At 39.7% G+C, this 6,930-nt stretch overlaps 1 long non-coding RNA gene across 1 annotated transcript; it reads left to right on the top strand.

The window, feature by feature from the left end:
- The first annotated feature begins 2,007 nt into the window (after positions 1-2,007).
- On the top strand, positions 2,008-4,893 carry LOC146307261 (uncharacterized). The gene is made up of 3 exons (XR_014772754.1): positions 2,008-3,525; positions 3,982-4,039; positions 4,567-4,893. It is a non-coding gene; the product is annotated as an uncharacterized LOC146307261 (long non-coding RNA).
- Positions 4,894-6,930: the final 2,037 nt, after the last annotated feature.

The following is a 6,930-nucleotide window of genomic DNA, read 5'->3' as shown; positions in this document are numbered from 1 at the left end:
ATTACCTCAATGTAAAAGATAGTGAAATTTAGCCTTATATGTTATGCTAAAGTTTTCTGTGTGTTGTAGATTCATTAATTGTTTATTCGGCTATTCCTTCCTTTGCTATGCATGAATTCATGCTTAGATTAATAGTGGTTATTATGCTCATTTTTATTAAACTGAATGACATCACCACCTACAGTCAAAAGTATGTTTCAGTCATAGTAGTTGTAGTACTGACAGGTTAGCTAGCTAACTGGATTTCTGTATTGTTAGCGTTGGTATGTGTAGCTAACCTTGGTGGTTGTTAGTCTTTGTAGCTAACGTTAGCAGGCGTTCTGTGTAGATAATGTTAGCGGTTATTCTGTGTAGCTAACATTAATGGTTGGTCTATGTTCCTCTATTAAGACATTTTTTGTCCTGCACCTGTCTATATTTTTGCTTGGATGCTGCACACTTGTTCTTCTTCTGGTCTGTGTAGCTATCATTAGCGGTTGTTAGCTGTTCTGTGCAGATTATGTTAGTGGTTGGTCTGTGAAGCTAACGTTAGCAGTCTGTCTGTGTAGCTAACATTAGCGGCTGGTCTGTGCCGATAATGTTCGTTTGGTCCGTCCAGTTTATGTTTATAGTTCGTCTGTGTGGCTAACATTAGCAGTTGCCCTACTGTCTTTGTCTAGACAAAATTATGGCCAAATTTTCACCCAGTAAACCATGTTTTTTTTCACCAGATAATCATTTCACCGCAAGATTAGATGGTTTCACAAATTTGAATTAGCAGAATAATCCTACTAATTTTTACTAGATGTATCTTTGTTTCTGTAATTACATTAAATGCATTACTCCCAAGCCTGTGGAGATCAGACAGAGCCAAAGTCATTTTGCCTCATATCCATCTAAATCATGGGAATGCTGCGTTTAACAAGCATAAACTGCAGTGACATTTACAGCAGTTTTGATTGAGCGTGTGTGTCGCAGCAGTGCGCTCGGGAATGCACCGTTTGCATGTCAGACATTCTGTGCTGAATTCCCTGTTGCACTCTGGGTAAAGCCCGGGCGCCCTCTGCCCTACTGTCTCTGTCTCCAGCAGTGGGATGTGAATAATGGAGTAATTACAGGAAGCAGGGCCCGACCACTAAACATTTTCCTAACCAGAGGGTCTGGGAGAGGGATTCTCCGTTCGGAGAGAGGGAAGAAAAAGCCGGAAAAGGAGTCTGCCTCTAATTTTCAATATCTGGATTAAAGATTAGCTACTCCTCCAACAGTTTATATCAGATTGATGGAGTGTGGCGTCGTGTGTGCGTAGTTACACTGTGATTGCATGCATATGGATGTCCTAACAGAGATAAAAAAAAACAGTGGCAAAGAGGGAGGTCTTGTCTTACCAAGGTCACTCTAAATCCCGGGTTTTCAGCTCCGACATGTGCGGGTCTCTGACATCAAAAGGGAATCATTACATCCAAACACCACCGCAGCAGCAGCACACAGAACCACAGGAGGATGCTTTCACTGAGACCTGATCTGCAGGAAAAGTTGATTCATAAAAGAGAGAATGGCAAAGATAAATGAGGTGGAGGACACTGAGGCGTGCAGAGGCTGCCCCGGACAGTAAGATTATCCTCTTCTCACGGTGCTTAATGAGAGTCTATCTTCTGGACAGTGTGCTCAGATTAAATGGAAATGTGTTCAACACAGACAGTAACATAAGTAATAAACTGGATTTTTCTTCTTGTTTGCTGACTTAGTTTTACACAAAAAGGACTCCCAGTGCACAAATTCATTGATGAACGTCCTCTAAATCAGGCTTTCCAAATCTTGAGACCCGAAAGAGAAATGTCTCCCAGAACTCAATTTTACAAAAATATATAATGAATTGCTTAAAAATCTGGATTTCTAAACTGGTTAAGAACAAATCATGAATTTAAAATGTATCCAACAGGTATATATTTCATAATAAAAGTATTTCACAGCAATTGTCAAATTGTATTAAGTGTAATCTTAACTTTCTCATCACCTCCACTGAAACATGAGAGGGCTTTTATTTTGAAACAAATACAAATGTTGAGTTTGTATTAACGGTGTAGTGCAGCGACTTTAACAGGGCAAATAAGGAGCAGATCTGTAATAATGGCTCCTATTTCCCATCATGCCAAGTGTTGGACTGAGTAGTTTGTTGAGTTTGCTGTTTTATGTTCCAAAATAGAAATTTTACTTTTGGTTAGTGTTTGTAATGTGTCTGTTAAGGACATTTTGGTTTATTTTGGTAGCTTAACCGTCAAATTGTGCAGATTGATGGTTTTAACCATTAGTGAGGTGGCTGTTACATTTCCTGAAACCACTAATTTGTTCCCTGTTTTAAATGTCATTGAATGGATGACATTGCTGACAGCTTATTCCTCAAGGGACTGGGTCATGTTTGCCTCGGCCCCAACTTCCCTTTAAAATCAGTCTTAATACCAAACTTTGAACCACCAATCTGTTTTACATTCATAAATACCCCATCAGTTATTCATAATTTTTGCCTCTATGAAGAAAAATGTGTTTCAGCTGCACAAAAGACAGAGGTTTAGTGATTCAATTCAGTTCTTGCATGTTTGGAGTCATAAAGTGATCATATTTCAAGCCTAATGATTGTTATTTAAGATATTTTAAGATGTCAAAATTGGTTCAAAGTGTCCCTAACAGTATAAATATGAAGTACTTGTTCTTTTACTCAAGTATTTCAGTTTTATGCTACTTTATTCTACTCCTGCTGATTTAAAGTAGTTTTTGTTCTTCATTCTTCACTACTACCTCGTCCAGCTACAACATATAATATTCCATACATGTTTATGCATTAGTATAATTATCCAATGATAATAAGAGATTGACAGGTGACAGTCTGCCTGCTTGCTGACTACTTTTACTTTTGATACTGTCCGTAGATATATTAATAGATATGTTCATTGATCAACTTTTTATTTTCCAAGTGTTGACTTTTCCCTCTATATCTCTGCCTATCAAACAAACAAATAAAATTAATTCAGTAAGAAATTCAACCTAATCCATACATTACCCTTTTAATAAGGGCACACACACACACAGTATATGCTCTCATGTGAATACATAGTAATGCACAGAAAATAAAGTGGCTGCCAACTCAGAAAAACCTGTAAATATATTCCTTCTCTGCCACACACAAAGTGGTGCTGCTAAATGTTCCTGGCCCCCTGACAACAGCTCTCTGAGGGCCCTAACACGTTAAATTACTATAATTCAGGGGCCTCTGTCCAGTTCTGCCTCCACACTGAGTGCTCTCTGACCCCGGCTGTGGCGTCCCGCAGGGCCAGGGGTCGGCCCTGGGTGTCCCTGTTGGTGTGGCTCCGGATGGGTCAGGAAACGCCGGACTGCTCCCTCTCTGCTTCCCAACGACCTCCGAGGACCCCGAGGTGGCATTTCCCCTCCGATTAGGGCTAAAAATACTGCGGCTGCTCGGAGAGACGCGGCCCCTGGGTGATCATGATGGAGGGAGGAAGGAAGCGGCTTTTCCTGCCCTCCTCTCTCCTCGTAAGTCATTTGTCATACCTCTCTTTCTCCTTCGCTCCCGCTCTCATTCTGTCTCCCAGCTAATTTCCCTGTGATTTTTCCTCTGATGGAAAACTTTTCCGGACAAGCAACAAACCATGAACCCACTTCACCTCTCCGAGGACAGGAACACCCGTGACATGGAAAACTCTTTGAAAGTAACGGTGCAAAAAATGTCATTTGAACTGACAGTAAACATGACCATAAAATGCTGGTGGTGGTTGGTGGGGGCACATTAACCTCTGGATTGGACTCGAGCTAATGTGCCATTAATGCCTAGACACACTCATATAAACACAGCATTAGCGAGTTCAGTGCCCGGTCCAAAAAAGAAAAAAAAAAAAAGTTGGCTGGCATTAGCACTGGGCTAATCATCCGCTATGCTGGATAAATACTGGGTTTGTGGTCCTGAATTAAAAGATTTCCCTCCTCAAACAGGATGGCACAGCACAGACCTGTGACACAGCTGAAAGGAAGAAAACAAAACTCACAGTTGGTAAGTAAAACATGATTAAAATGCAAAATGAGATGTACGTACCTGTGCATACACTGTAAAAAAATGTTTTAAATGAAAAAAGTTAGTGTCTGGGCTGCTTTAATATTATATGTTGACTGAATTTGAAAAGGTAATTTGAGGTAATGATTCATAACAAACTTTTCTAGTCAACTTTATCTTAATTCATTTGTACTTAACAAAATGCCTTAAATAAGCTTAAGATATTAAGTTGAACGAACAACTTCTGAAAAAATGATAAAAAGCAAACATTACTAATCTCAAAGCATATTAGAGGAACAATGAGGTTTGTTTATGTTTTCATCAAACTATTTCTTAAAAAATGAAGTTAATTAGTTAACTTAGGTTCGGGAGCAGGGTCACGCCTCAACCACATGTCTAATCAGCTGTCAAGCCTACTTATACCTGGTTAACCCACCCACCCTTTACCCTTTTCTTTATCATCTCTCCTTCTCCTCTCATCCCTTCTGATTCCATCTAGCGCAGATCTCTCCCATGTCTCATTCTAGGTACAGTCTGGGGGTCCACGATCAGCTTGGGCAGAAAACACCGAGATGGAACCCCCACACTGAGTCTCCCTCTGCCCAGCATCCAGCAAACCCTCCGGACCAGCCTGGCTGTCGACATCCTCCGTCCATCTTCACCCCACCCACCCACCCACGCTCACACTGATGAAGATTACAAATAAATTTAATTTCCATTCACATTTTCTCAGATTGAAAGGTCAGGTCTTCATTTCACACAAGGAATTTAAATTTATGCAATCATAAGTGTAGGGACTGAATTCAGTACTAACCTTCATCATGGGTTCTCTGTGTTTTCATTGTAATAAATAAAAGTACATAAATAAATGAAAGTTGTATATTTATGTTAAGTTAATGAGAAATTATTTCTTGACTCCACTAACTGCCTGTGTGATTTTTTACAGTGCACTTTTGGGAAAGCATTTATTAGGCAGAAATGACAAAAACACGCTCTTGTATATGTGTCTTGTATAAAACATCACTCCCATGATTAGATTATTTGTCAAAATACAGCACTTTTTGGCAGAAATTCTGGCTCTTTAGTTTAAATAAATGTTTGCAAATCCCATTTCCTCATGTGGAAATGCTTGAGCAATGTAAGATACGAGGCTGAAGTACACTCAGTGTTGAAAGAAAGATTTTAAAATAACAAAGTATCTTTTATTAAGGCAGTTTATCTCACTCTGGCACACACACTAAAATCCTATCATAAAGAAAGACCTCTGCCACGGAAATATTAATGGCCATCTTAGTAATTTTGTTGACTGTGAGCTTTATTCTGAAGCCATGCACGCAAGAGCTGTTGAAGTGTGTGAAACGCAGGGATTAGCAGTATGATTTGATTGACACTTTTACAATAGAGCAGGTGCATCAAATGATTCTGTGATTGATATAATTCAGCCTCCACGCCCGTCCCAAAGTAACAACTTTGATCCACCTTTTTGAAACTGTCAGGACGCTGGTTTCTTTGAACTGCGCAGCACATGTGTATAATGTATGGAAGGACATCATCCAGTCAGGAGAAAGCTGTTTACTAGGTGGAAATACTTCAGGAACATGTTGTATGATCCAATAATGACAAACTTTATTTATATAGCACCTTTAAAACAGAGATGCAAAGTCCTTTACAGGTAAAAAAAAAAAGTTTAAAACAATCAACAGTTGAATTGAATAAAGCAGGCACATTGAACAGATTCATATACACAACAATAAAATTAGATAAAAAAAGATTGAAATAAACATATTAGAACTAAGAAAAGCATAGAAATAACATTAATAAAGGTTGAAGAGCTAACAACTAACATGCTGGCACAAGTCTCTCTTTTCTCTGTACTGGCCCATTTACTCCCCCTTGGCATTTTGTTCTTGGAATTTGAACATAATTTGTTAATTTGTGTAATTCTGTCATGACTGCTTGATATTGATCAACAGTGTAGATTTGCATGTTAAAACTGACCAAACTAGAACACGACTCGACTCGACTCGATCAAGGCCTCCAGACTTGAGCCGGGCCTCATGGCCAGCCAGAAGTGCCCTGCCTAAGGATCTGAGGATGCGTTCTGGCTCGTAGGGGAGCAACAACTCAGCAATAATAATGCGGAGTCAGGCCATGAAATGCTTTCTACTAAACACAGTCAGCAAAAAAATCTTAATATCAACTCTAAAACTGGCTGGTAACCAGTGAAGAGTGGTAGGGCAGCCAGATAAATGGTGATATGATCTTGATGTCTTTCAGTTTTTTAAAAGCTGGGCAGATGTGTTTTATACTAACTGCAGACATGGAAAAAATGGCTTACCTTGAATACAATCAATCAAAATAATCAAGATGATCATGATAATAAAATGTCAATAATAAGTCCTGGTGGAGGCATGTGGACAGAGAACAAAAGGGGGCCGAGGATGGAGCCATGGTGAACACCACAGGTCTGGTGGGCCACTGAAAAGGAGGCATCAGCAACAACGACTGAAGAACTTCTGCTTGACACAAAAAAGATATCCAGATATCAGTGGTTCAGTGTTTGTGGTCAGACAGGATGTTTTTCACGTTCATTGCTGAATAATTAAAATAGAGATGAAACATCCTGGACATCAGCCCAATCAGTGACGTGACTCACACAACACTGAACATGTTTGAACAACATCATGCTGATAGGTAAGGTAAGCAACGTAAGGCTTGTGCTCTGATGTGTTCCAGTTGTTTGTTGACATTAGTGGACTATTGCTAAGCTAATGTTAGCTAGTGTGGCATACTGGCGCTGTAGGGGAACTGAAGAGAGGCAAGGTACTTCTTTTCATAAAAATCAGTCCACAGGCTGCTATAGACAACTGAGAAAATCTGGGAAGGTCTCA

Source organism: Lutjanus erythropterus, chromosome 21 (genome assembly GCF_056507025.1).
Source record: "Lutjanus erythropterus isolate fLutEry1 chromosome 21, fLutEry1.hap2, whole genome shotgun sequence".
Classification (NCBI taxonomy): domain Eukaryota; kingdom Metazoa; phylum Chordata; class Actinopteri; order Lutjaniformes; family Lutjanidae; genus Lutjanus; species Lutjanus erythropterus.
The sequence above is the reverse complement of the archived record's forward strand: the minus strand, read 5'-3'. Positions and strand labels throughout refer to the sequence as shown.